Source organism: Lissotriton vulgaris, chromosome 3_1, assembly GCF_964263255.1.
Source record: "Lissotriton vulgaris chromosome 3_1, aLisVul1.2, whole genome shotgun sequence".
Classification (NCBI taxonomy): domain Eukaryota; kingdom Metazoa; phylum Chordata; class Amphibia; order Caudata; family Salamandridae; genus Lissotriton; species Lissotriton vulgaris.
In genome coordinates this window covers 392,594,886-392,611,840 of record NC_141689.1, presented here as the reverse complement: position 1 = coordinate 392,611,840, position 16,955 = coordinate 392,594,886, and positions in this window count along the sequence as shown.

The window sequence follows — 16,955 nt, the reverse complement described above, 5'->3', positions numbered from 1 at the left end:
TGCAGGGAGAAATTGTTTATAGGCCCCTGGGGCCTTTAGACCAATGCTCCTTTCCAACCGACATGAGAAGGGGCGTCAATCCTGAACACCAGGACCTCTATAGTAGCCGAGCTATGTTGGTCAAGAACTGAGACATAAATGCCATTTTTATAAATAATGGCAATACCACCACCAATTTTGAGGGGTATTTCCAGTCTAATCATCTTAAAACCTTCCGGAATACCCAGGGTGATGGCCGGAACCTAGTACGGCTTAAGCCAGGTTTCGGTCAAGAAACCTAGGGGCATATTACCAAGCAATAGCGATAATTATCGCTATTGCTTGGTTAGAGACAAAAATTTACTGCTGAGCTGCGGCGATTTTTACCGCAAATAAACCTTGGTATTACCAAGGTTTATCGCAAATGCGATAAAAATCGCCGCAATGCATGAATATCGCTGAAAAGTCAGCGATATTCATGCGTTATCGAGCTAATGCTCTTAGCCATGTTATCCACCTCCCATTGGATAACATGGCTAAGAACTGCTCAGGGCAGGTGTTAGCTTTTGGAGATATTCGCGCTTAGCGCGAATATCTCCAAAAGTTGGTAATAGGAGATAGCGATGTTAGCAACTGTTTTCAGTCGCTAACATCTTGGCACGCCCACTTTGCATATCATTAGTGATAATTATCACTGACATGCAAAGTGGGGCCCAAGATGGTTGCTATCTCCTACTAGCTGTCGCTAACTGGTGTTAGCGACAGCTAGGTGGTAGGGAGATAATTTTATCTCCGCTTTCTTGGCTTTTAAAGCCAAAAAAGCGGAGATAAACCCCCTTGATAATATGCCCCCTAGTTCTAGCTGAGCTGAAGAAAATAAGTCCCAGACCTCGGTAGAATGTTTAGGTAGTGAACGAATATTAGCCAGCAATTTTTCCAGCCTTTCTCAGCAGGATTAATAGTGAGATAAGGAGGGGATTCTGAAAGGTCAGAGAGGATAAGGAAAGCTTGGAACCGACACTGTCTGCAAGAGAAAGGCCCTTCTGTACATGCCAGGTCCTTGAGAGACAGCTAAGCATAGTAGAAGGCTGCATGCTTAAGAGGTCCAATCTAGAGTAAATAATACACACAGGTGGATTGTCGTCTAATACAGTGAAGCCAGGGTCCTTGGCATCTGGCATCGTCCTGGCGTGGACGGGCGCAGGTGGGCTTGACTTTGGCGCGTCTCCGGCACACGACTGTCGCGCTCGCTGCGTGCGTCCGCTGCACGCTCCGCCTTCTGGGGGCTTTTGTAGGAGTCCCAGCAGCAGCACTAGACCGCCAAACACCCAGAAATGAGTCATCCCTCCACTCAAACGGGATGAGAGCCCGCGGAGGAACCTAATGATGGAAAGCAGTGATGCTGAGCCTGACCTATCTCTAAGTAGTACACAATCAACGCAGGAGGGAACACAGCAGATAAGTGGTGAAAGACAACAGCCGCAACCACCGCCTGCAATAGTAGTTGTTGCTCCTCCCGAAGTAGGGGCAGTCAGGAAATTGAGCCTCATGCAGAGGAAGAAGAAGAGGAAGCCCTTCGTTCAGGAGATCCATTGTCTTCCAAATCCCCAGCAAGGAAAAGGAGGGTTAGTCCATCGAGTTCTTCGCCAAGCATCCCTTCTGATGATCTAGATCTCACTTGGGAGCCACAACAATCTGAGCATGAGGTAGACACATCCCAAGACCAGCTGAATAGAACAGAGGAACTCTGCCAAGGTAGATTTCTAGGTCCCAGGGGGTGGGATCCTGAAAATAATGGGGGTGGTGACAACGAGCTACGTATCAGAGACAATAGTACATTACACAAATTAGGTACGTCTTTTTATGAAAATAGAGCTTATTTATTGATAAAGCAGTGGCTCAGACATGAGTACATGCGCTAATTTTAGGACAAATGTGCAAAAGTGAATAAAACATTAAATATAAAACACGTCAAAGTTAATCTTCACAAAGAACAATCCATAGTTCATGTCCCACACACTTCCACTGTCATTCATTCAACAGACATTCATTATCAAACTACCTCACTCTAATCATGCACTCATACACATTAGATCATTGGGGTACATAAGGGCCTGCAGGAAACAGTTTATAAACTGCTAGGACTAAAATAACATGGAGGCAAAACAATGTGGGTAGGATATTTTTACAATGACTACACTAGAGGCCATCCATGTGGGTCACGCCAATGCGCGTTTCGATGCGAAGCCTATTTAGGCTGCACCTTCATCAGGGTGACGAGGACCAGGGGGCGGGAACATGTATACTGTCGATAGAAGAGGAAGGTGATTACAATCTGATCTTTCTAGTTTAGTACATCATTAATAATCTCTTCAACAGTTCTGGGTACATTTGGCATGAATGGCAAGATAAAAGGACATTTTTCCTTTATATAATAACTTAGGTATAAAATTCAAGTACATGTAATGTAAAAAACAGTTCAAGGGTATTCATACATTTGATTAAATCAGATGCGTGTATATGCTCTGAATACGAGGTCACTCTGAGTATAGACGTTCTTCCTCAATGAGAAGAACACTGTGGGCACAGCAAGGATTAGTCCCAGGACATATACATACTGAATAGACAGGGAACCAGTGCACCTAACAGACATACAGTCAATCATAACAAAACAAGAGGGTGATTACTTTAGGGACAGGAAATGGACGTGCCTAATTTCAAAATCCAAATCTGGGTCAGGGGTTCATGAATAATTGGTTGGATAGAGAGTAGTCCAGATACCTTTGACATGTCTGATTGCTTAAGGACGGAGAGTGCCCAGGGGAACATGAGAGTCTTAGGTAGGACTGATGATAGATGAAAAAATTAGGAAAAAAACGTACCTCTATTTACATTCATTCATTTTCAATCTTTATTTCGACCATTTGGTCATAAAAGATACACATACAATAAAATCACGTAGATTCTGTCACATTTGATAAAACATCAGTGCATGATTTTAAGATCAAAACCAGACAATACTAACAATTATTAAAAATTGAAGCGATTCTACAGTCTACCCAGCATTTTTTAAAAGACGATTACGCGTATGCCAAACATTTGTAAAGAATTTGGAAAGTGCAAAAACAATTGGGCCGGAAACATCGCATTTTAAAATCCTGTACATAGGTGTATATTCCCTGCCACCCAGATTCTTAATCAAGGGCAGCAGCCAGTACTTTCTGGCTGCCTTATATGCTGGGCAGAAAAAGATCACATGCAAATCATTTTCCTCTTTGTCAACGCAAAGAGGACAGTACTTGGTGGAAGGGACTTGTGACCAGGTGCTAGAAAAGGAGCGTAAAGGCAATGTACCGTATCTCCACTGGAGAAATAACTTTCTAGTAAGTATGGGATATATGGGATCAAAAGCCTTCTCAAATGTGTAGAGATCCTTAGTTTGCAGGAATATGGAAGAAAGGGACCCCTCTGTCTGGGTAGCTAAGGCCCTTACCCTTTTGTGTTCGTGATACAGATTCGCCAAAGATCTCTTGGAGATTCTTGGTGCTGTATTTGCTGGTTCGGTCCACAATTCAGGGAGCCCCAGATCTGTGCAAATTGACTGGATATTTTGGACCCAGGGAATACTGAGCGCCTTGGGGTGTTTTAATAGTTCGACCAGTTCCGCCCTATAATCGGCGAGATCGTCGCCGCTCCATAGCCTGCGCCAGAAGGCAATGGGTCTTAGACTTATCTCGTCGGCGAGAGGCCGTAGCCCTAGATCAAGCCTCAAAGGGAGAAGTGGAGTGCTAGGGGGAAGTGCGGTAATTTGTCTTATAAACCTATTTTCCGTGGAAGACAGGTTCCGACATGGAATGTGGCCCCACAATTCAGCCCCGTACAAGATCGCCCCCCTGGCCTGTGCCTTTTATATCTGAATTAGGGCCCCCAATGGGCGATAGGTCGAACCGGTCATCATCCGGGAAATACCCCCGGTAATTTGTACTAGTTTAAGGTTAGCCCTGGTTTGATGGGTCCCCCAGGTCATATTTTCGTTGAGTGTCACGCCGAGATATTCAAACGTGGCTACTCTTTCCAGCCGCGCTGCTCCCAGTAGGGGATTCGGGCGCTGTTTGGGGCTTGGATTCAATACCATATATTTGGTTTTTGTAGCATTGATTTCCAGCCCTCTATCCTGACAGAAGGCCACAAAGGCATCAAGTATCCTTTGGATGCCCATGGGTGTTTTAGATACCAACAGTGTGCCGTCCGCAAACATTATTGCGGGCACACTGTTGCCATTTAATTTGGGGGCATCTGTGTAGTCGGTGGCGTTTAGATGAGCGATTACCCCGTTGACGAAGAGGCAAAACAGGGTCGGCGCCAGCACACAGCCCTGTCTTACCCCTCTGCCCACGGGGAATCTATCAGTCAGCACCCCCGACCTCCCACACCTCACCTGGGCATAATTGTTATGGTGCAGCCTCTGCAAGGTCAATAAAATATCTGGTGGTACGCCCATCCCTGCCAAAATGACCCAGAGTTTTCCCCTGGGCACGAGGTCGAAGGCGGCTCGTAGGTCCACGAAAATCGTGCACAAACTACCACCCTCGAACCTCACTGTCCTCCAGTAGACCAGATTCAGTCTAAAGACCTGGTCCACAGTCGATACCCCTTTCCTAAAGCCTGCCTGATATGGACTGAGGGCGCCCGCCTCCTCGATCCATTCCTGAAGCCTATTCAGGAGAACCCTGCCGAACAACTTCTGTGCTACATCTATCAGGCTAATCGGTCTGTAGTTGGCTGGGAGGAGGGGGGATCCCTTTTTGAAAATCGGGACCACCTCAGCCCCCAGCCAAGTACTGGGGATTTCCATCCCACCGAGGATACCATTAAAAAGAGCAGCGAGGTAGGGCGCCCAGACGGTGGGCTCCTGCTTATACAGGTCTCCCGGTAGCCCATCCAGCCCAGGCGCCTTCCCCGAAGCCAGGCCTGAAATAGCAGCAGTGACCTCGCTCAGTGTTATTTGATCCGCCTGAGAGCCCTGCCTCTCTGGTTCAATTGGCACAGGAAGTTCTCCGGACTCAGCGCTATATAGAGACTGGAAGTGGGCCTGCCACACTCCAGGAGCTATGTTAGGCTCCACTGCCGAATGTAGACTCCCTGATCCCCCGTTCACCATTCTCCAGAACAGGCGTTGATCTTGCACTGCTAGGGCCTTTGTGAGTTCTTCCCACTGGTTTTCCTCCCATTCTATTTTGGCCTGGGCAAGAAGCTTCTTATAGGCTTGCCTACATTGCTTAAGGCGTTCCCCTCCTTTGCCCTCCTTAATTACTCCAAGGAGTTCTGTTTTGGCCCGTCTACAGGCTACATTGTGCCATTGTGTTTTGCCTTGGCACCTCTCTCTTGGCTTTCGTACATTACGTGTGAAGTGGGGTGCCGCAATTTTTATAAGTTCCTTATGGGCATCAAACAGTTTACTCCTTATATCTATTTTATTTGCCACACTATCAAGGTCCCCAACAATTTCCAGGATGGGGGTAATCTCTGCATAAAGCAGTGGGAGTTTGTCCTTGTTTGTGACCATATGCTCCCACCTAATTCTTCTCCTACTGTTATCTATGAGGAGCGTGGGGTAATTCCCTTCTTCATGGGTCACTAGGCCCTGAGGTGCTGGATGAATAAGGTCTAACTCGAGGGCATTGTGGTCACTATCCAACCTGTCTATTACCCTAAAATCCTGTATTGTTGACCACCTTGCTAATTGGACCAGAACGTAGTCCAAGTGTGACTCTCTTCCCCGGCGATTGTAAGTATTTTTACCTGGTGTGTCGGAGTTAACTCGCCCATTACACGCTCTGAGTCAATACCTTAACGTAAGGGCAGTAATTTGCAACGCTAGTGGGGTCCAAGCTTTCGGAGATGGCACATCAACCCCTGGTACTGCCCACCTAGCTTCTACTTCTGATAAGAACCCTTCCTGGAGGCCGGGGAGTGGCTCAAAGTGAGAGTTAAAGTCCCCACCCACCACATAATATGAATCGGTCGACAGTTCAGATAAAAAGTTCGAGAGTTCATTAAAATTTGGTGATTCTTTTGCCTTTCCCATCGGCCTGGAATAGATGTTAACCAGCAGGAGGTTAGCTTTGTTTGGCCATGTTAATGAGACCGCAAGGATGTCATCAGAGTTGCATGGGAGCCGTGTTGCCACACAGCCCAGGTGAGCAGCAACCCATGTCGCAAGGCCCCCTGATGGGCGGCCTTTGCCTTCCCACCTAGCTGGAATAAAGAATGATGAGTAGCCTTGATGTCCATGGTCCTCTCTAGCCCAGGTTTCCTGGAACATGCATATGTCACCAGTTTCTATGTACTTTTCCCAGGCCGGCTCTTCCAATTTGTTTGCTAATCCCGCGATGTTCCAGGAGATTATCCTCAAATGTTCGGAGGTGGGAGATGTCATAGCATGAGGGTTGGAGGAGGTGAGTCCAGGCTCCACTTGTGTTGCAGGGCCTGTAGCGGGGGGAGCAAAGGATACATGTGGCACCAGGGATCCCAGCTCCCCCTCGCCCACAAGGAAAGGAACCATAGTTATCCCCTCAACAGCAACTACTCCATCAGTGGCTAGGTGGGAGAATTCGATTCTGCCGTGGTCTAAGGCAGATGGATCATTCAATGGGCCAGAAATTGAACCGGAGGACACAGTGGGGGGTTCCAGGGGGCCACAGGAACCCGAGACCCCTGGCACTGTCTTACAGACAGTAAGTCAGTCGACCCCATCCAAACCGTCCAGACAGTTAAAGCGATTAAAATCACAAAAAGGTGTGTCCGGCGGTTGGAAGTACGGGCGTTGTACAAAGCCTTTGTGATTGCGTCTATATTCCACCCTTGTCCAGTCATCGTGTATTGGGACCTGGTGCCTAGGAATCGGGGGAAAGAAAAAAGATACTGGGAGGGTCTGTATGGTGGAATCAAGGGATCGGTTCATTCCTCTACAAATGTGTCGAACCGTACCCGGATCCTTAAAGGTTACCATGATACAGTCCCCCACTATGGTTTTCCTGGTCTTCCCTAGCCATGGAACCCTTCTCGCCATGATGATTTCGTTATTAAAATAGGGTGGCAAGGGTCGGTTCCAGTTAAGCCATTTGATTACCTTTTTCTTAAGGGATTGGTAATCCTCATTTTCCCCTGATCTTAAGTGGGGGGCACCAGCTAAGACCACCATTAATCTATTAGCCTCAGGTGGGAGGTCTGGCCTCCGTGGTCTGGGAATTGGGCAAACGGGCGTGAGTGGGGGGGCATTAACCTGGTCTTGATGTGTTCCAGAGGACTCTATTTGTGAGCTATGTGGGGTTAAATCCACTGGATGAGTAGGTCTGTTGCTTTGATTGTTGTGCCGTGCCTGGAGTTGGATGGCCATAAGGGGTTGCAGAGGGGGGGCAGATGGCATGCTTCTGGGGGGGGCTTTATTGGCATTGGTTGCGGCTTCTACTTTAGAAGGTTCCCCAGCCGAGGAATGGGTTTCCACTAGCTTTGTCTGCTTACTTACTAGAGTGTTCAGAGTGGTAAGAGAAGTTTCTAGTGAGGTGAGCCTAATCTAGACTTTTTTTAAGCTGTCGGTGATGGGCTGCAGAAGGGAGCGGAGTAGAAATTCAATGCTCCCCTTAGCAGAGAGTGGGTTGTTTGGATTCGGCGTAATAACCTCTGGTTCTTTAGTGGTGGCAGTTATACTGGGGTTTGAGAGCTTAGGAGGTGGCACTATCTCCGTATGCTTCCCCGGTAGAACGGTGTTAGTACGTTTCTTGCCAAAATCCAGATGTGATATTTTGGATTTCCCCCGCCCCCCCGCTGTTTTCCGAGCACGTTTACTGGGTGGGGGCCTATGTAACTCCACCACTACATTTAAATTCGACTTGCTCTTATTAGCCAATTGAATAGGTGGGGTTTGGGTTACCAGGTTAACAGGGGTATGGGAAATCTCTAGGGGGGCTGGCTCTATGTTTTTTACAAGCGCTATCCCTGGAGTAGAGGGGATTTCCCTTAATAAGACGGGGAAATCCTCTAATGTCGAATTATTTAGACTGCTGGGTGGCACGCCTACCTCTTGAGTGGTGGGATAGGGGATGATATCAAGCAAAGGCCTAGTTTTCATAGATTCAATGGAGCGCCTGCGCTCCACCCTGCGTTTCTCAAATGAACCTTCCATGTCCGCCTCTCCTTTATTGGGTTTGAAGTAGTTATCCAAAGTCCCAGAGCTGGAGGCACCATCCCTTGAGGGGGTTTCCCGTGGTGGAGGCGAAGGCATTGCCTTGATTATAACACAGAGGGGAATCATTAGGGAAGTCTAAGATGTAATGGACTTCAAGGGTAAGACAGAGGGCTCTCTGTGTCAGTAGGAGAACGATTCTCAGAGGACAGAGATCTGGTTTAGGGAATCCCAATAGGAAGTTTTTTCAGAGGTGGGTAGATTCGCTCAGAGATTCCTATGGATGGGGACACAATAAGGTTTAAATCTCGAGAAGGCGGAAATGGACATCAGAGTATTCTCGCATTTAGGCAGAAAGGGGGTGGGTGCAAGGGGTCCCAGGACCAGGCTAGGGAAACGGAAGGTTCCAGAAAGCCTTAGACTTATGGAGGTCGATGTAGAATAGCAGGATGATGATGATGAGCCAGTCATTACGAAGATCACGGCCCCAAGGACATGGAGACCAACATCATGACCCTATACAGAATGGCTGCCACTAGTAGGGATGTAGCACGCATACCTCCAACACAGGTAACACCAACACTACCTCCAGCTTCCATATTTACATTAGCAAAGTGCCGTCAGCGTCCAATATCCAGCCCAAGCACCACCTCAGCAGAAGTAGGTAGTGGTACTGCACAGCCACAGAGTCAAATTCAACACACACCCTCCAGCTCACCTGGCATTGGAAGTGAAACCTTCAGCAGGAGACAAAAGTTAAGCTCTCCAGTGTGGGACTTCTTTACGATGAGAGTAAAGGAGGAGAACATTGCTATATGCTCCATTTGTCATACCTCTGTTAGTCGTGGTAAGCTTGCTACAAACTATGGTACCGGAGGCCAAATGACCCATCTGAAAAAACACCAAGCAATCAACTGGGAGTACCACTTTTGTCGCATAAAAACTGGAACCATTGCTGTTGGTGGGGATAAACGAGTAGAAGGTCTGCTTACGGTACAACAGGAAGAAGAAGAAGAAGAGGGAGACATTCTTTCTGGTAGTGGTACACAAAGTAGCCCTGTCCCCAGCACTGCAGTGGTACCGCCCACATCCTCAGCATCAGCAACATCTCAGTGGCACAAGAGAAAGAGTCAGCCTGAGACACCAAGGAGTACTGCAATGCAAAAAAGTGCTGCGTTGAGCCGAACAGAAAGGAATACCACACAGCCTACCATTCTTAGCATGTTTACTAGGCAGAAGGGACAGTACGAATGCACCCGCCCAATAGCATGTTTGTACAATGCGAAGGTGGCTAAAATGTTAGCACTGGACCTTCTCCCTTTTTATTTTGTTGAAGGGGTGGGTTTTCTGGAATTTGTGACAACCATCTGCCCAAAATGGAAGGTTCCCAGCCGCTACTATTTTGCCAGAGTTGCTGTTCCAGCACTACCTCACGACGTGCTGGAATTGCTTGGAAAAGCCTTAAAACTAACCCTGGGCGAGGTTTGCGAAGTAGCGCTACGTGAAGCTACGCGAAGTGCACTTCGCACTATGCGAACTTCACGTAGCACTACGCGAGCTGCGTAGAAGCATGTTCGCAGTGTGCAAGATGCATTTTCAATGATTGTACAGTGCGGACAAGCATCCGGCACTGTGCAATCATTGAAAACGGCATCTTGCACAGTGCGAGCTGTAGTTTTCTGCTGCTCGAGTAGATTATTACTCAAGCGGCAGCTTTCTCAACGCAAACTGGTAGTTTTTCATTGAGAGCGGTCGCGAGCATGCGCAACCACTCACAATGAGAAACCTGACCTCCCCGCGTTGAGAATCTCACCGGGATGTCATTTTGCTTGCTCGCGGTCGCGAACATGACGTTCAGGACCGCGAACAAGCAAAAAATGACTGCTGCACTATGCTACGCTGCACTTCGCATGTTCGCACTGTGCTACGTGCAGCTCGCGTAGTGCGAAGTTGCGCAAACTTCGCAAACTCCATGAGCGTAGCGTAGTACTTCGCCCAGGGTTACTTAAAACAGAGTGCTGTTCAGAGTATCCACCTGACAACAGACATGTGGACCTTCCCAAGCAACTGATTACATGTGCATCACTGCACACTGGATCTCTTTTTTGGGTGTTAGAGAAAGATATCTGCAGGCGTTGACACTGCTGAGATTTTTAATGACACTCGCAAACATGCAACTGTAGCCATGTTTGCTATGGAGAAATCTCATACTGCTGCAAACATTTTAGATGAGTTTAACAGCAAGGTCTTTGAGTGGCTGCGACCAAGAGGGCTTAACATTGGTTTTCTTGCCACGGACAATGGCAGTAATGCAGTTAAGGCCATGAAAGATGGTGGCTATTTCAGGGTCCTGTATTTAGCACACTGCATTAAAAATGTTGTTCAAGACTTTCTGAAAAATGAAAGCACAGTCAGCAACTTACTGACCACCTGCAGAAGAATATGCACACATTTCAACCATTCTTTTAAAGCCTGGAAGAAGCTGAGAGTCATTCAACGTGAGCATAAAAAGGCAGTCAAAGCACTCATCCAGGATGTGCCAACACGTTGGAACTCAACTTATTAGTTACATGCTTGATCGTCTGTTTGAGCAGTACATAACACTTAATGCTTATGTCATGACAAGAAGATTAGGGGATCCTACTGTGAAAGCCATGCCCGTTGAGATGGGCCAATGGGACCTCGTTAAATGCCTGACATAGATGCTACTTCCTTTTGAAGTCTTCACACGTGCAGTCAGCAGGGAGGTCTGTACTATGGGCCAAGCTATCCCATTGTTGTACATGCTAGAGCAACAGCTGAAGGATGTGTTTGAAACGTACGAAGGTGTGGATGACAAAGTAGATGCATGTTATTTGTCGAATGCCTGAAAATACAAGGATTCAAAATAAGATTGTGTCATATCAACATTACATTACTGCCACAATTTTGGATCCACGGTACAAATTATTTCTGAACAGTAATGTAGTAATTCCGTTTTCAGAAGTGGATGTTGCCAAGTGCAAAACTTTGATATCTGAGCTAGCCACTGATTTAGAAAACAAAGAGCTCTTAATTAGAGGCCTGCCACCCCAGGACAGAGCAAGTACTACAGGGCATCCAGAGTCAAGTTCTACTTCAGAGCATGAGAGCAGTGCATTTGCCTCCCAGCAGTCACCAACACTACCAATAATAACATCAACAACAGCACCAAAAGGATCATCAGGCACATCAAACCAAATGGTAATTGATTGGTGTCTACGGAAAGGGATGGGTAAGTCCATTGCTGATGCAAAGTCAAAAGATGCCAAGCAAATCAGAGCACCCCTGAACATTGAGCGGATGGTCCAGGCCTATCTGGACAACACAACAGAGGTCTTCATGGAGCAAAGCCCATTGGTGTATTGGTATGGGAAAAGAAGCCAATGGCTAGTGCTCAGCAGGCTGGTGATAAAGTATCTGACTTGCCCTGTCGCAAGTGTCTCTTCTGAGCATATTTTCAGTGCTGCTGGTGCCATTGTAACTGTGAAAAGGACCCAAAAGCGTAGAGAGATAAACCATGATCAGTCAGTTGGATCGGAGATGATTGATGGAATAATTGCGTTTCATGAACTGGCATAAAAGGTAATTACAACAATTTAACAAGAACCACAGCAGACCTAGGCTACATCTCCGTGTAGTCGAATAGTGGTATGACTGACAGTGGTGCATTGATTAAGTCACTTGATTTGGAAAATGCTAGGTTGCTGTATATGCCTTTTGTCTGGCTCTGTCAAAATTTAAGGTAAATGGAGGTTGGGTCACGGGCAGGCCCGGTGCCGTGGGCCTGTTCTGTGTCGGCTCGTGTTCTGTTGTTGTTGTAGCTTAATGGTGTGTAAATACTAGAGTAGACACGATGTATCCAAGCCGCCTCAGTCTGAAAGTGTTCTCGCTCAAGAGTCTTGTCTTCTTGCACTACACCGTAATACCCCTTTTGTTTTTCCATCTACACTTACAGGCCAGCCTTTACCCAGTGCTATTATACTGGGAGCAACAACTCACACTTATCTTACCAATCCTTATCAGGCAGGCAATGGCACCCACAAATGATGTGCAGAGTGTCCATGAAAGGGAGGGCCAAGATGAATGACAAGATGCAACTCCACAATTGGACCTGGATAATACAGTAACTTTAGTATCATATTCATCATTTGTCTTTTAAATAATTTGATTCCTTTTTTCTCTTCAATCATTACGAGTGTGTTTTGTTGTATTGCCGTTTGTTTGCTAATTGACCCCTACAACTATTTTTTAATTTTCTTTGCCAGCTTTAAAGGTAAGCCCTGTACATCAGGTAATTTGGGTCTCTCCGAGGGCATACAGCCAAGGCAAATTTCATATAATGCTGCTAGCCGGTACTCTCTAATTGTGTAGTAGTAGTTAGTAAGTACTACTCATTAACCATCAAGTTATCTTCATCATGCATGCATTTCCTTTTTCTCCCTTTATAGTGAATCATCATCGTCTTCAAAGATTGTGTTTTACTTTTGTTGTGTCCAAGCGTACTGTTTTTCTTTGTCAAACCTTTCCCCAAACCCCCCTTCCTATCCATTAATCAAACCCTAACCCTCTTCCCCCGGGCTGTGTGATTTATATTGAGGTGTGATGTGACTACATTAAATGTACACCAACAATTGATTACACTCTGGCTGGGGCAGATATGGTGAAAGCAACACTAATTAAATTTCAAGGCAGGGCGAACATCTTCTACTGCTAGCCCACCCATGCTCAGTCCAGTATGTACAAGCCATTTTTTTTCCAAAGGGACCCACCTAATACATCATGATTAATTGCTGGCATTGATTGGATTCATTATCAAATTCAACATCCTATCACACAGCAGTAATGTTTACGAATTATGATTGTGTTAAGTCACTCGCTCGACCAAACTACAATTTATTATAACTTCTTAACTTCTTGTACCAGGCTGTCCCCCCCACCATTATGTTTTATTTTACTTTAGAAGTTGCAATATTGTTTTTTAGGCAGTCTTCTTCTGTACTGTGCTTTACTTTGTTCTACTACTCCCACAGTCTCTCTCAGGCAAGTGACTGTCTCTTTTTTTTGTTTGCAAATGCTAGTGCCAGTGTCTACTACGACCACAACCATGGCATCTTCTCCATTCTCTTGGGAAACCATGCAGCCATTGCTGTGCCGAACTTAATCATCAGCAATCACAGGTAAGATAAGTTTGCTGGGAGGTATAATGGACTAGGAGGAGCGACTGAGAGTACTAGTAGGACAAATATAACTCAGTGAGGGGTACCTCATCTATCTGTTTGCATGTTACAAAATTGGCAGATTATTTAAATCCAACACTGGATACTTCCCTGCAGCAGCAAGGAAACCAGGTGACATAAATAAATTCATAAAACGGTAACCTCCCACAAAACATTAACATCATATGTGTAAGTATAAATAAATACATTTTATTCCCCTAACAAAAATAAACTATCCCACACCTGACGCACCCCTCTCCCTAACCCCAACCAATGTCCAAATCGAAAAGTCAAAACAATGTCCAGAAAGTCAGAAAGGGAAACCCCAACACCAAATTCCCACCTACCAACAAAAGTAATAAAAAGAGGCAATGTAACGAGGTCGTATATTCGGCAGGCTTTTAGGTGCTTGTCCTCCATGATCTTCACTCGCTCCTCTAACTGGTCCTCTAGCTTTGCCACCCGGAGGAGAATTTGGCGGGGAAATGCCCTTCACCTGCATTTGCATCCATGGGGGCAGCAGTTGTTGAAATTGTGTGGCGGTGGGCGGCTGCCTGACCGTGGCACCGTACCACTAAAGGCGGGGTCTGGCTGGGGCCCTGGGTATTAGAAGAGGCTGCAGCTGCTGCCGCCTCCTCCTCCTCATCCTCTGCCTGAGCCACCAGCCGGCAGTATTCTTCACAGATGGCCTCCAGTTTCCGGCACCGGGCCCTTGCTGCCAACTCCTTCCATGTTGGTTTTTCATGGGAAGGAGTATCTATAAAGAAAGAAACAGAATTATAACCAATACTCTTAGCAAAACAGTAACACAAAATTAATTCAACACATAGTGGCACAGTAGCACTAGCAAGCGCAGTACATAACATTTGTGGTAGGTATCTATCCTCCCACTTTCTCGGCCTCTAACATTTGTTGGATTTTTTTTTCAGGCATTATACTTGCCCTAGTACTATGGACTCCAGTACACAGAACAGGTCAGAGCTGCTAAAGCAACCTTCTACGGAAACAGAATTAGCGAAGCAGACTGCTCATCTAGAGAACTCTTCAAAATCTATAAAGAAATCTCAGTCGTCTCACTCTCCAATTCTCCGGAAGCTGATTCTGTCATGGAATGTAACAAGGTGGCAGAATATTTTGCCAACAAGGTTAAGAAAATATACAGCTCTTTCTCCACACATCCTGTGGCTGGAGAAACCTTCACTGAACTGAAGGAACTAGAGTTGGCAAATTCTAAACCAAGGTTAGAATGCTTTACCGTACCACCCAGTAAAGTACTTGCAACCATCTGTACTAGCATAAAATCGGGCTCTCCACGTGACCCCGCTCCTCCAAAGGTTCTGGGCGCAAGTATAGCTACTTTAGAACCATACATCCGCCATGTCCTTGCAACATCCTTTGACTCCCAGACTCTGCCAAGAAACTGGAAAAAGGCAATTGTACTACCTATTAGGAAAAAACCCAATGTTAGTCATAATGTCCTGGAGAACCTAAGACCTATTTCTCTGCTACCCTATACCGCTAAAATTGCAGAGAAAATTGCAAATGTGCAATTGATGGCATTTGCGGAGAAGAACAATCTCCTACACCCCTCACAATCGGGGTTCCGAAGAGGCTTCTCTACTGAGACGGCCCTATTAAGAGCCACCGAAACTCTACGTCAAGGAGCTGACGCAGGCCTAACCATGGCACTGGTCATGCTAGACCTTAGCGCAGCGTTCGACACTGTAGCACATATCACCTTGCTACAGTGTCTGAACAGAGGAGGTGTGACTGATGGAGCACTCGGTTGGCTTAAATCGTTTCTGACAGGCAGAAGCTTTCAGGTTCAACGTGGCTCTTTCCAGTCTGAAGAGTGGGCATTGGAACAGGGGGTGCCACAGGGCTCTGCCTTAAGTCCTACCCTTTTTAACTTATATATGGCCCCCCTGGCTGAGTTAGTTCAATCGTTCGGCGTAGAGATTGTATCCTACGCCGACGATACACAGCTCCTACTCACCCTCACCCAAACGCCGGCTGCTGAAGCCAATAACTTCAGAGCCTGTATGCAAGCTCTGGCCACTTGGATGGACATACACTGCCTTAAACTAAACGGATCCAAGACAGAAGTCCTGGTGGTTGGTGGTGATCAACGGCTTTGGACATGTGATTGGTGGCCAAGCTGTTTAGGCGATATGCCTACACCATGTACTGAAGCCAAAAATTTAGGGATATGGATGGATCCCACACTCTCTTATGAGACACACATTAACCGTCTAGTAGGCAAGTGTTTTGGAGTCTTAAAGACTCTCAACAAAACCCTAGATCTCCTTCCTTTGGAGGCCCGGCGCACTATGACCCAGGCACTGATAACGTCACGCCTTGATTATGGAAATGTCCTTTTCCTGGGAGCTTCTTGTAAAAGCATTGGAAGACTCCAAATACTGCAAAATGCTGCAGCCCGCCTAGTGCTTAGACTCCCTCGAAGAGCCAACTCTAAAACCACTCTGGATGCCCTCCACTGGCTCCCAGTGAAAAAAAGAATACAGTACAAAGTACTCCTAATATGTCATCAGATCATCTGGAATAAAGCCCCCAGATATCTGGCAGGTCTGGTTACCAGGTATGAACCACGCAGATCACTCAGATCTAGCGGTATGGGCATGCTTATGACCCACCGCTATAGGAGAGAAAAAATGGGAGGTCGGTCTTTCAGAGTGGCGGCTGCAACAGCATGGAATAAACTTCCCAGCCATCTCCGCATGGAGCCTTCAGAAACCATTTTCCGACGGCAACTAAAAACTCATCTGTTCTCCTTATAGCCTATTTAATGCCCCTTGCCTCGTACTGTCTTCTCCCCACTTATGAGTTTATCGCCTCTTCTTTAGCGCGGGGACATGCCGAGATGGCGTACTATTTTCCATGCGCTCTATAAATGTCTTTATTATTATTTTATTATTATTAACACCAGTCGTTTTCTTATCTCTAGTTTAGCTAAATTACATAACCTTGTTGTAGCTGGCATGCCAGCTCAGTCAGCTAAGCTTGCGTCCAAGACCAACATACGAGTCAATACGCAGACTCCCGTTAATTTTATTTACTACTGTCTGCAGGTGTGGAAGCTCGTATTTTTTTCGATTACGGTTGGCACTGGCCATACTCTCTCTGTTACATGAAGGGAAAGTGCTCAATTTCACTTTCACTCTGCCCTGGCTACTACAAAAAAGCAGATTAATAATATATATCTGATCCAATGATCAATGCTTATATATGGAACGATGACATATCAGTACAGTAGCCGTCAGTGGTGGGAGTGCTGGCGGGTGGTAACCTGGAGAGGGGGGGCAGGGTGGGGGGGAGTAAATTATGGATTGCGGACACTTACTGGTAAGTAAACTTATAACTAAATAAAACAAATTTTGTTGCGCTCACCGCATTTATAATCCATAGTTTACTATCCCCACCCTGCCCCTCCCCCTCCTCACATCACCTCCCGCCAGCACTCCCACCGCCGACCGCTACTGCATAAGGTACTTTGTTCATTGATTGTGTAACCAACAGATAGGCCACCCTTTGCA